Source organism: Saccopteryx leptura, chromosome 2, assembly GCF_036850995.1.
Source record: "Saccopteryx leptura isolate mSacLep1 chromosome 2, mSacLep1_pri_phased_curated, whole genome shotgun sequence".
NCBI lineage: Eukaryota > Metazoa > Chordata > Mammalia > Chiroptera > Emballonuridae > Saccopteryx > Saccopteryx leptura.
In genome coordinates, this window is record NC_089504.1 from 320,119,724 (window position 1) to 320,133,314 (window position 13,591).

The window sequence follows — 13,591 nt, forward strand, 5'->3', positions numbered from 1 at the left end:
TAAAAATAGCTTAGTTGTGAGCATGATCCCAGATGGGCAGAGAATCAACCCCAGACAGGAATTGCCGGGTGGATCCCAGTCAGGGCGCATGAGGAAGTCTGTCTCTGAATCTCCCCTCCTTTCACTTGGAAAGAGAAGAAAAATTTAGGCAGGCATCTAGAATGTAGGTTGAGATTTGCCAGGTTGTGTGCCAATATGGAATGTTGATAAGTTTATGGAATAATAGTCCTAAAATGTAGAAGGAAAAAGCACCTTTTGTCAGATGCCTACTTTGCTTTCATTTCATGTCATCTCTTATATTTTGGGGACCTATCCAAAGCTTCTGATCACATAAAGGTCAAATGTACATGTGTGCAGCTGGGTTTCTTTTCTGGAAGAATTAAAAGTACTGCTGCTGGTGGTGAGGGTCAGAGAAGAAGGTCAGAGTCCTACAAAAGGAGTAGCACGGGCTTCAGAGAGCCCCAAACTGAAAGCAGGAGATCTGGTCATTAGGTGACAGCACTTAACACTTTCAGATCTTGTTTTTACTGACCTGTAAAAAGAGATGAAAATGCCTGTTCTGCCCACCTTTGGGTAGAAGGGAGTAATATATTTGGTCAAAAAATAGTTTTGAAAAATAGGTGACACTGTCTTTACATAAGTAGCAAAGTGTTATTATTTATGATGTGTCCCAGATCACTGACAGTGACCCATATTCAAGCTATTGGGGCATGAAAGCACATTGTGGAACTGATCTAATAGGTGCCAATAAACCTAGTATGTAGAAAAATACTTAAAAGCACCAGAGTGTTTGGCGAATAGAATACCTTGAGCTTCAGAGCAGGCTTGGAGTGGGACATTCTAAGAACACAAGAGCCTCCCGTCCAATGGAAGGGCTGGGGAGCAGTTCTGCTGATGGGACCACAAACGCTCAGGTTCCAAATAAAACATTCATGGAATAGTATCATTTGTATGCTTTTTATAAAATCGCAAAAACAGCCTGACCAGGCAGTTGCGCAGAAGATAGAACATTGGCCTGGGATGCAGAGGACCCAGGTTTGAAACCCTGAGGGTGCCTCAGGCTCGTCTGGCTTGAGCACAGGCTCACCAGCTTGAGTGCAGGGTCGCTGGCTTCAACATGGGATCCCATAGTTGCAGGGTTGAGTCCAAAGGTCGCTGGTTTGAAGCCCAAGGTCACTGGCTTGAGCAAGGGGGGTCACTGGCTTGATTGGCGCCCCAAGTCAATGCACAGATGAGAAAGCAATCAATGAATAAATAAGATGCCACAACAAAGAACTGATACTTCTCATCTGTCTGTCCCTATCTGTCCCTCTCTCTGTCTCTCTTGCTAAAAAAAAAAAAAAATTGCAAAACAAGCAAAATAAAATTTTATCTATACCTGTCCTATAAAGCAAGGGGAATGAAAATCTAATGCACACAGAACCAGTTTAAAAACTGTGACGCACTAATGAACAAGTTCTCATTTGAAGTAAAGCACCAAGCAGAGAGCACAATAAACAGTATGTGACCATTAATGTTACTTCCCTTCCTCTTACTCCTTTCTCTTGTGCCTTACCCTTTTATCAAGAGTAGTTCTTGGAAATGTAGGGTGTTGAACTCTAAATGAATGAATAAAAATGCAGTTATATTATTTGTTTAAAATTCATTGTCCATTAAAAATAAAAAATTAAAACATAATAAAATTAATAAATAAAAATTTATCTGGCAATTCAGACTCACCACGAGGTGTGTTTGCCACACATGCAGTTCCACAACACAGTTCGTCTTGCTGACAGCCTCAATATTGTTTTTAAATTGGCAGAGGCAGCAGGCCAAATGGCTAGATAAGGTCCTACAAATGGAAAGAGAGAAAATTAAGATAGTAGAAAAAGAGTTACTTGAGTAGGTAGAAGTGGTAGGCCAAGGCTACCACAGGGCTCTGGAAAAAAAGGAGTTGCTGGGCCACATCGCCTGAACAGGTTGGTAGGGATCAGTTGGCCATATGCTACCCTTGAATATTGTAAATAAAGAGAGGAGGCCAGAAGTGCCCAACAAGAGGGGAATAATGGCAGTGGGTATGGAATGCCAGCATAAAGGTGATAAGGATTAGAATTGGGTGACATGGATCTACAGTTTAATTCAGAAATATATCCTCATAACCTGAAAGTCTCACTTAGGGTAGAGTACATAGGAAGGGGGAAGACTCTTATGAAGACTCTGTCCTGACCAGGCAGTGGTGCAGTGGATAAAGCACTGGACTGGGATGCAGAGGACCCAGGTTTGAAACCTCAAGGTCACTTGCCTGAGCGCAGGCTCACCCAGCTTAAGGACGAGGTCGCTGGCTTGAGTGTAGTATCAGATATGACCCCGTGGTCACTGGCTGGAGCCCAAAGGTCACTGGCTTGAGCTCAAGGTAGCTGGCTTGAGCAAGGGGGTCACTTGCTCTGCTGTAATCCCCTGGTCAAGGCACATGTGAGAAAGCAATCAATGAACAACTAAAGTGCTGCAATGAAGACTTCATGCTCCTCATCTCTTTCCCTTCCTGTCTCTGTCTGTCCCTCTCTCTAGCTAGCTAAAAAAAAAAAAAAAAAAAATACACACACACACACATTTTTTAAAAGTGAGTTGGAGATTACGTAAGCTAACTCTTGTTTATAACTAGAATCAAATATAAATTTATCATGAAAACCTTGTATCTAAATTTTCTACACATTTCTCCCTTGGAATACGAGGTTTCCTTAAAAAAACAAAACAAAACTTTTTTTAATATGTCCAAATTTTATAAAGAGGTTCACTTTTAGAACCTTAAAAGAAAACCAAATAATTTAAAAGGAAAAAGAAAAATTAAGAAGGAATGTAAAAAGGGAGAGAAGTAAGTGATGGAGAGGGGAGTGCTAACAGATTGACCACTCCAAACACCAGAAGGTACAGCAGCAAAAAGGCTACTTCTTTCACATTTTGAGCAATGCATAAAGCTTAATAATAATAGATTTTTTAAAAATCCCGTTTCAGCTAACAGAAAGCAATGGCTGCCTTCTCCACATGAGAAATAAGGTGCTCTGGGGCAGATTCTACATTATGGTCTGACCAAAATCAGGTTGACTACATGAAAAAATAAAATTCATGAGAAGGAAGCATTTCTCTGATTGCATGGAAGAAAAAAAAAAAAAGAAAGGAATTATTAATAAATAAAACGCTCCGAAAGGTCAACTTCAATTTTTCTTTCATAGCTAAGCAGAAAATGAAGGCAGCCTTCCCTAAAGGGTTGCAGACTGGAAGCAGCTCAGTGTCTACAGCTAAAGAGCCTGTCCACCAACCAGAAACTCTACTGAATGACATTCCTGGGCACAAGCCTACAAACCACCAGAAAAGCGAGGTCATGTATGGAAAATCACTGAGCAGCTGTCCAGACACTCTAGAAGCTACTCCACAGCTTGTCCCACTTCCATTAACTCTAGTCTTGAATTAAAGAGAAAAGGTGGTGGAGCACTACCACTGTCAGACACATTCACTCAGGTTATCCCCAGTAAACCTGCCTATATTCTTTTCTGGGAGGCAACTTTTAACATAAAAACCTACAGTTTAGTAATTTACAGAGGTGGATTTAACGGCAGGCGCACAGGACCCCAACTGCTGAAGGGTCCCACAAAACTCCAACTTTATACTTTTTTCTCATGACACCAAATTTGGTTTCATATGTGCAATTTTAACATTAATAATACATAATATTTTTTATTTATTTAAAAATATGGTTAATATGTATTTTTATTTTCCCTGTCTTTCTCTTTTTTTAAGGGGCCCAATATTTTTCCTCTGTGCCCGGGGCCTCAACCAACCTTAATCCGCCTCTGAACATGTAGCTCATAAACATAAAATTTTTACCACACTGAAAACATGAAGGAGCATTATTTGGAACTGACCTCTTATAATTCTTATTTTCTGAGCAGATATCAACTTTCAAAAAGAACTAGAGAGAGAAAGGGAGAGAGATTTGAAGTATCTTTTTAAAAAGGAACTCAAATTTCATGAATAACTAGGTTACTCAGCATAATATAAAACTAGTAATATTCAAAGTATGATTTTTTCTGGCTAAATTTGTTACTTAACTTGAAGCATAAAGTTCAGTTGTTTATTATTTGTTCAAATCTGTAAATCAAAAACATTACACATTCAAAGACTTTATTATTCATGAAAGTATTAAACAATAATCCAAGATTACCATTTCACAATATGTGTGTGCCTTTTCCAATTGTAAGCGTCAATGAGCACATCCCAACCCTATGATTTCCAATATTTTTACAAAAAGCTGGCAGTGGGGAGAAGAGAACCACTAGATTCTCTTCAATTCAATCAGCCAATAATTGTTTCCAAATGGCTATACCTACCCACAAAGCCAGAGAAAGGACCGATCTCCCATTATATTAAGTCCTTAAACTCTAAGTGAGCAAGGAGTCGTCTCTAGCTACTTCCCAAATACTAGGTTTCCTTCTAGGCCCAACAATTTAAGTGTATCCAGGGTAAGAATTCTCAACTTTAACTATTAACAATCACCTGTGGAGCTTTTAAAACCATATAGTAAATTCCACCCTAGATCTACTGAACCATAATTGCTGATGGAGACCCAGAAATCTGAATATTAAATTCCACAGTTGACTGACCAGTTCCACTGGTCTAGAGTCCACAGAAGAAAACATAAGGAAAGAACTTATTACATAGAAAGGAAATACAGAACTTCTCAGAAGACCCTGAATGACAAGCGACAAGATCAGGGCAATGCACGTTATATTAATTGGAATTAGGATTTACCCAGTTATGTAGTATGAGCTAAAATTAATTCCCCACAATTTTGGTAGGGAAGGGGGTGAGAAAAGGAAGGAAAAAGGAAGTACAGTTCACCCTTGAACTCCATAAAGTAGTTTTATTATTTTTATTTTTATCTAATTTTTAAAACTAAATTTATTGGGGTGACATTGGTTAATAAAATTATATGATTCAATCAAGTATACATTTCTGATACATTATCTGTATACTAGTTAAATCTCCTTCCATCACCATTTATCTCCTTTACCCTCTTCCCCCGCCCCCCCTTTCTCTCTGGCAATCACCATACTGTTGTCTATGAAGGGCTTTTTGTTTTGTTTTGGCTTCATCCCTTCACCTTTTCACACAGTTCCCTAACCCCCCCCCCCAACCCCACCACAGCTGTCAGTCTGTTCTCTGTGTCTATGAATCTGTTTCTATTTTGTTTAACTTGGTCATTAGATTTCATGGTATTTGTCTTTCTCAGACTGCCTTATTTCACTTAGCAAAATACTCTCCAGGTCCATCCATGTTGTTACAAAAGGTAAGATTTCCTGCTTTTTTACAGCCAAGTAGTAACCCATTCTGTAAATGTACCATAGCTTTTTTTTCACTCATCCACTGGTGGACACCTGCACTGCTTCTACATCTTGGCCATTGTAAATAAGCTGTAATGAATGTAGGGGTGTATATATTCTTTCAAATCAGTGTTCCAGGTTTCTTTGGATATATTCCCAGAAGTTAATTGCTGAGTCATAAAGTAGTTTATTTTTAAGTTTTTGAGGAAACTCCATACTGTTTTCCACTGTGGCTACACCAGTCTGCATTCCCACTAACAGTACACGAGGGTTCCTGTTTCTCTGTGTCCTCACCAACACTTGTTGTTTGTTGATGTACCAATGATAGCCGTTCTGACAGATGTGACGTTATATCTTACTATGGTTTTAATTTGCATTTCTCTGCTAGTGATGCTGACCATCTTCTCATATGTCTATAGGCCATCTATATGTTCTTTGCATTATTGTCTATTCAGGTCCTTTACTCATTTTTTATTTGGATTTTTTTGTGTATGTGACAGAGACAGAGAGAGACAGAGATAGGGACAGACTTATACGAAGGGAGAGAGATGAGAAGCATCAATTCTGCATTGTGGCACCTTTGTTGCTCAATGATTGCTTTCTCATATATGCCTTGACCTGGGGTCTACAGCAGACCGAGTGATCCCTTGCTCAAGCCAGCGACCTTGGACTCAAGCTGGTGAGCCTTGGTTAAACCAGATGAGCCCACTCTCAAGCTGGTGACCTCAGGGTTTTGAACCTGGGTCCTCTGCGTCCCACTCCGACACTATCCACTTAGCCACCGTCTGGTCAGGCTTGGATTGTTTTATTGGTACTAAGTTTTGTAAGTTCTTTATATTTTGGATATTAACCCCTTATCAGATATATCATTGGTGAATACGTTCTCCAATTCAGTGGGTTGCTTTTCATTTTGTTGTTTCCTTCACTGTGCAAAAACATTTTAATTTGATGTAGTTCAATTTATTTTTTCCTTTGTTTCCCTTGCCCAAGGAGACAATCAGAAAAATATATTGCTATGAGAAATGTCCAAGGTTTACTGCCTGTTATCTTCTAGGATTTTTATGGTTTCAAGTCTTATAGTTAAGTCTTTAATCTATTTTGAGTTTGTTCTTGTGTACAGTGTAAGAAATTAGTCTTTCATTTTTTGTGTACATATCTGTACAATTTTCCCAAAACCCTTCATTGAACTGACTCTCTTTACCCTACTGTATGTTCTTGCCTTCTTTGTTGTACATTAATCATAAAGGCATGGGTTTATTTCTGGGCTTTCTATTTTTGTTCTATTGATCTATATGTTTGTTTTTATGACAGTACCATACTGTTTTGATTACTATGGCCTTGTAGTATAGTTTGATATCAGGTAGTATGATACCTCCAATTTTGTTCTTTTTCCAAGATTGCTGTGGCTGCCCTGGCCAGGTAGCTCAATTAGTGAAGACTGTCATCCTGATACATCAAGGTTGCAGGTTTTATTCCTGGTCAGGGCACACATAAATATCAACCAATGAATGCCTAAATAAGTAGAACAACAAGTCAATGTCTCTCTCTCTCTCTCTCTCTCTCTCTCTTGCTCCCTCTCTAAAATCAATAAATTAAAAAATATTGCTGTGGATATTTGAGGTCTTTAATGGTTCCATATAAATATTTGGAATATTTGTTCTAGTTCTATTAAATATACCATCAATATCTTCGTAGGAATTGCATCAAAGCTATAAATTGTTCTGAGAAATATGGACATTTTAATGATGCTTATTTTTCCTATCCATGAACACAGTATATGCTTCCACTTATTTGTATCTCCTTCAATTTCTTCTTCAGTGTCTTATAATTTTCCAAATACATGTCTTTTACCCCCTTGGTTAAATTAATTCCAAGGAATTTTACTTTTTTAATACAATTGTAAATGGAACTGTTTTCTTAGTTTCCATTTCTGGTAGTTCATTACTGGTGTATAAAAATGCAATAGGCTCTGGCTGGTTGGCTCAGTGGTAGATCATCAGCCCAGTGTGTGGACGTCCTAGGTTTGATTCCCAGTCATGGCACACAAAAGAAGTGCCCATCTGCTTCTCTTTCCCTCCCTCTCCCCCTTCTCTGTCTCTTCCTCTCTCACAGCCAGTGGCTCAGTTGGTTCCAGTGTTGGCCTCAGGCTCTGAGCATACCTCGGTTGATTAGAGCATTGGCCCCAGGCACTGAAGATAGCTCGGCTGATTCTAACATTGGCCCCAGACAGGGGTTGCCGGGTAAATCCTAGTCAGGGTGCATGTGTGAGTCTGTCTCACTATATCCTCTCCTCTAACTTAAAAAAAAAAAAGAAAATAAGATGGTTGATGCATAGTTCCTATCATTATTAACCTTTGAGAACATGTTGATTAATGATATAACAACCTTTTTTGTGAACTGTAAAAAGACTCCTCCAAATTAGAAATACCAAATTCCAATGTATTATTCCACTAATTTTTATTTTAATTTACTTCTTTCTTCAACCAAGGCTATTAGTATATTGTTTTTAAAAATTGTTTTTAAAAAAGAAAAATACTAGCCTAGACCTGTTAAACCAGTCTGTGTGAGTGCCAAAAAAGTTTTCCTAGTCATTGACTAAATTTTTCATAATGATCTACACCTGAACCTGTTCATAGCACTTAAGAGAGGTCAATGAGATTAGAGGGTTCTGAGGCTGGCTTTCTCTCACAATACCAGTTCTTTGATATATAACCTAGTTATTATCTGAACTCTAAGTTCACAAAGCTACATGCCACCATTTACCAACCTTCCCCCGCCCTTTTTTTTTTTTTTTTAGTGAGAGGAGGGGAGGCAGAGAGACAGACTCCCGCATGCGCCCCAACCAGCATCCACCCGCAAGCCCACTAGGGGGCGATGCTCTGCCCATCTGCGGCCGTTATTCCGTTATTCAGCAATGGAGCCATTTTTTTAGTGCCTTAAGCAGAGGCCACGGAGCCAACCTCAGTGTCGTAGGCCAACTCGCTTGAACCAGGCTCTGAGCATACCTCGGTTGATTAGAGCTATGGCTGCAGAAGGGGAAGAGAGAGAGATAGAGAGAGCAGCTATATTCTTAGGTACTTTTATAAAACCCACAAGACCTACATGGAGTCTCTGGTATTTAGAGCAGATTCCAAGTATCCACGAGTGTCCACTTTCCGTGTCCAAACTAAAATAATGTTGGCACAGATTCGAGCTGGATGGACCCTGACGCACTGAAATTATTACAGGTATAGCCTCACATCACCTCCCGGTGTCCTATCTGCAATTGCTTGATCAGTACAGCAAACAGGAAGGAAAGAGTAACAACGGGCACGTACATGTACTAGTTAGTCCCTTACAGGAAACAAACCCTGGGAACAGGAGCTGGCCGGGGACAACTCGCCTGGCCCCGGCTCCCACCACCATACAAAGACACAGCGAGACCAACAGAAGCCGTGGTCTCTGCACCCACACCTCACTCTGCAAAGAGTTAGAAGACTTTCGATGCAACTGGACCCAACCCCTAACATCGCCCTCCCACGTGGGTCTTCTCCCTCTCCCGGGCGCAGGGTCGCATTAGAGAGGAGTCAGAGGACGGAATCGGACCACACCCGAGCTGCGACGCGAGGCGTGGCGTGGCGTGGCGAGCCGCAGGCAGACATCCCGGCCTCTTCCCAGAGGCCCGGGGCCGTGCGCCTCCCAGGTCCGGGTCTGAGCTCCCACCGCGAGACCCCAGGCTCCTCCACGTCTCCCCAGAGGGGTACTCGAGGCCCGGAGCTGCGGAGAGGGTCGGGCTGACCAGCACCGGGTCCGGACGGGATGGAGCTCCGGCCGCGTGCAGGCAGAAGATGGGAGGCGGCCCCTGCTGCCAGTGCCCCGCCCCGGGCCCCAGCCTCTCCAGGCCCCGAATCACTGGCTCCGGGGCTGCCCTCACCTCTCCTCCCGGCGGCGACGTCCGCGGTCCGGCGGCCCCGGAGCCCCTGCGCAGAGGCTGTGCTGGGCAGGAGATGCGAGAGCTCGGTCGATGGCTGACAGGCGCGCAGGACCAGGCCCGCCGGAACCCGGGGAAGGGGCAGGGCTTCCCGGGAGCCGGCCCGCCCCGCCCCTGCCTCCCACCTCAGCCCGGAGCCCGGTGAGGTGACTGCGTCCGGAGTTACTCGCGGCTGTTCACCTCCGGCCGCGGGCGGTTGGGACCGTTAAGAGGCGAAGCCCGAACCTAGCGACAGCCAATGGGAGGGCGGCGCGGGGCGGGGCGACGTGAGGCGATGCGGTTAATCCGAGCGCTGCTCTGCTGCTCCGGACCCAGCCCGAGAAGGTGGGCGGTTGCCAGGCGACCGTGGCCGCCCCTCCCTCCTCTGCTCGGCTTTCGGGGGCTTTCGCGGTCCTTTCTGCCCTCTGCTGTGCAAGGCCGGCCTCCCTCCGTGCTCCCGCTCCTGACAGACGGGAGGAGTGGGAGAAAGGGCCCTGCCTGCACCTCCCGTCAGGGAGGGAAGCGCCCGGCCCCCAGGCGTGTAGCTCGGAAAGGGAGCTCAGAACCTAGGAAGACTCAGTAGGATGGTTGATGTGAGGGTCTCATAAGGACCTTTAAGTGTTCAATTCTAACACCCTGAAGATTTGGGTATTGCACCTGTGAATTGCCCAGGATCGCTGTTGGTTAAATAAGTTTGTAAAATATGACTTTATGTTTGCTCACTTATAGTTTGCACTGGGAGCTGGGCAGCACCAGGTATATGTGATCTGTGAAATTGCAAATTACCATCCTGCTTGGGAAGGGCCATTGTTTTTGCTAATATTTGCTGGAGGAGGGGTCTTTGTGGGCTGGGTAGTTTTGCAGGGAGAGCAGAGAGAATGCAGAGTGCTGAAGAAGAAGCCAGTTTTGCAGAGAGAGAAGGAGTGCAGATGGGGAACCAGAGCTGAGGGGTTTTGGAAGCCCTTCTGAGACTTGTAGGGGCCTTCGATTCCAGGAGGAACCAGAGAAGATTCTCCTGGTTGTGGAACCAGGGAATGCATCAGGGCTTTGGGAGCTCTGAATGGGAGGGAAGTGTTCTCCCTGTGTGTTTGCTCATTGGCTGATGGGAGACTTTAATAAAGGAATGGCCAACCATTTTTTGGCTCCACTGTTTCTTTACCATCTGCCCAAATCCAATGGGAATCTACATGGCCACAATGGTGGCGGCCTCTGGCCATACAAGCATGCATCTCAACTTCCACTGTGGTTACACCAAGACTATGAGAAGCCAACCAATTTCTCTAGTTTTCCAGTTATTTCATAGCAAGATTTCCATGGAGGCCATGTTGAAAATTAATGGAAACTGCAAAGAGTCCCAACATAAAGTACAACCGTTGGATGGGAGAAAAAGAAAATTGCACTTTCAAAAAATCGGGTGAGTTTAACCCCTCCCAAGGATTTAATGGCACACCCAGAGTACTTTTCTGATCCTTGCATAAGCCTGTGCTAAGGGCCAGGAGAGGTACAGAGGATGATGATTTGGTGTGGAGTTCTACACCAAAGGGCTAAAAGTGAATATGGTGGAAATACACACCTGAGGTCAGTAATTCTTGGGTTTAAGCAGAGACAGGAAGTTAGGAAGCTTGGTCAACAAGGGGTAATATTCATCTAGGAGCCCTCAGTACTACTAGGTGGTGGCTTCTCCAAGAGTTTACCAACCTACTTTCTTTCTTTACATTATTATTATTATTATTATTATTATTATTATTATTATTATTACCAACCTACTCTAAAATGATAGGGACTTGAAACAGAAATTCAGAAAGATAGGGACTTCACAGAGCACTGACCCATATTTCACAATGGCTGTGTTTATCACTGGATGTATCTGTCATTTCAACAAACAGAGGAAATCAAAAGTTAAACATAATTAGAGGTTAACAGGATACTAGACTTGGATGACTGGGGGGAAAAAAGGCCTGGAAAGAGGGAAGTTTTACCTCAACCCAACAGTGGTCTCTGAAACTGACATGAAGGAAGTGACTTCAGAAAGAACTAAAAATTTTGAGGTTGCCTATTTTATTTTTCATCTAACTTTCTTAGTTACTAATTTTTTTTTTGTATTTTTCTGAAGCTGGAAACGGGGAGAGAGAGTCAGATAGACTCCCGCATGCGCCCAACTGGGAACCACCCGGCATGCCCACCAGGGGCGAAGCTCTGCCCACCAGGGGGCGATGCTCTGCCCCTCCAGGGTGTCGCTCTGCCGCGACCAGAGCCACTCTAGCGCCTGGGGCAGAGGCCAAGGAGCCATCCCCAGCACCCGGGCCATCTTTGCTCCAATGGAGCCTTGGCTGCAGGAGGGGAAGAGAGAGACAGAGAAGAAGGAGAGGGGAGGTGGAGAAGCAAATGGGCGCTGCTCCTATGTGCCCTGGCCGGGAATCGAACCCGGGTCCCCCGCACACCAGGCCGACGCTCTACCGCTGAGCCAACCGGCCAGGGCCTTAGTTACTATTAAGTAACAGGAACTCTGGCCCCAAGATTCTTTCTTGTGGTGTTGCTGTTTGCCAGCCTTAGGAGAACTGCAAAATTAGGTAACCCCAAAAACTGTCCTTATGTGAAACTTCAGCAAGCCCTTACATGTCCTGCTTTTGACCTCACTAAATATTTGAAGTAAGTGAGCTCTCTAAAGAACTAGCCAAGGAGCCCTGGCTGGTTAGTTCAGTTGGTTAGCATCATATCAATAGGCCACAGTTGTGGGTTCGATCCCCGGACAGGGCACATATAAGAATCAAACAATGCATTAAAAAAATGGAACAATTGATATTTCTCTCTCTCTCTCTCTCTCTCTCTCTCTCAAATTAGTAAAAATTAAAATTTAAAAGAAATTAGCCAAGGGAAGGCCTAATGAAAGAGCTACAGTGAAAGAAAATGAAAGATGAGCTAGGATACACCAAGACCACTTAGTTAGGATCTAATAATCTAATTATTATCATCAAATGTGAGGGCCAGTGAGCAGAGAGCTGTGTCTTTAAGACAATGCTCCTGGAATTTCAACAACTCCAAAGTAGTGCATGCCAAAACCTGCCAATCTTTACTATAGGCTCTTTAGAGCTGTTGCATTAGTTCTTTTTTTAAATTGATTTTAATTTATTGTGTTTACATAGATTCTAGTGTTGCCCCAAATGCATCCCCCTGCATGAGTTCTTGCCAAACAAGTCATTATGTGTGTAAGAAGCGGAGGAGGAGAACCAAAGGGTGGGGAGAACTACACTATAAGACTAACAGGTGGAGCCTGACCAGGCAGTGTCGCAGTGGATAGAGTGTTGGACTGGGATGTGGAAGGACCCAGGTTCGAGATCCCGAGGTCACCAGATTGAGCGCGGGCTCATCTGGCTTGAGAAAAAATCTCACCAGCTTGGACCCAGGGTCCCTGGCTCCAGCAAGGGGTTACTTGGTCTGCTGAAGGCCCGCAGTCAAGGCACATATGAGAAAGCAATCAATGAACAACTAAGAAGTTCACAACGCGAAACGAAAAACTAATGATTGATGCTTCTCATCTGTCTCCATTTCCTGTCTGTCTGTCCCTGTCTATCCCTCTAACTCTCTCTCTGTCTCTGTAAAAAAAAAAAAAAAAAAAGACTAACAGGTGGAAGAGAAGGGATTCGAACATTTCTAGAAGATGAAACTAGATAGGAAATGGGATGAACCGTGTCCCAGAATTTATTTGTTGAAGTTCTAATCCCCATTACCTCAGAAAGTAAGTGTATTTGGAGACAGGATCTTTAAAAACAAAATTAAATTAAAATGAGGTCATTAGGGTGGAACCTAATTCCAAATAATTGGTGTCCTTATAAAGAGGGGAGATTAGGACACGCAAAGGAGAGATCATCTGTGAACCATAAATTAAAGCATTTGCTAGAATTATGGCTCTTATGCTGAAAAAGATGGCCATCTACAATCCAAAGAGAGCAGCTTCAGAAAAAAACCTTGATTTTTGACTAACAGCCTCAAGAACTGTGAAGAAATAAATTTCTATGGTCTAAGCCACCCAGTCTGTGGTACTTTATTATGGGATCCCTAGAAAACTAATACAAGGTGCCAAATATTAAATGGCTTCCAAGTTTTTTGAGAAGGTTGTATAAGGTATCGGGGACATACCTATCTCTTGACATGCTTTTTTTTTTTTTATTGACTTTTTTTTTTTTATAAATGCATCTCATTATTTATTTAGATGTTTAAGCTCTCACACTAGATTTTTACAAGCTGGTGAACACTGACAAATTATTTCTCCCACAGAACTATAACC

General features: G+C 43.0%; 1 long non-coding RNA gene across 1 annotated transcript; it reads right to left on the minus strand.

The window, feature by feature from the left end:
- Positions 1–1,388: 1,388 nt before the first annotated feature.
- Positions 1,389–9,531, minus strand: LOC136393577 (uncharacterized). The gene is made up of 4 exons (XR_010749102.1): positions 9,271–9,531; positions 3,900–3,946; positions 1,720–1,831; positions 1,389–1,598 (listed from the first exon to the last, which is right to left on the minus strand). It is a non-coding gene; the product is annotated as an uncharacterized lncRNA (long non-coding RNA).
- Between the last annotated feature and the right edge of the window lie 4,060 nt (positions 9,532–13,591).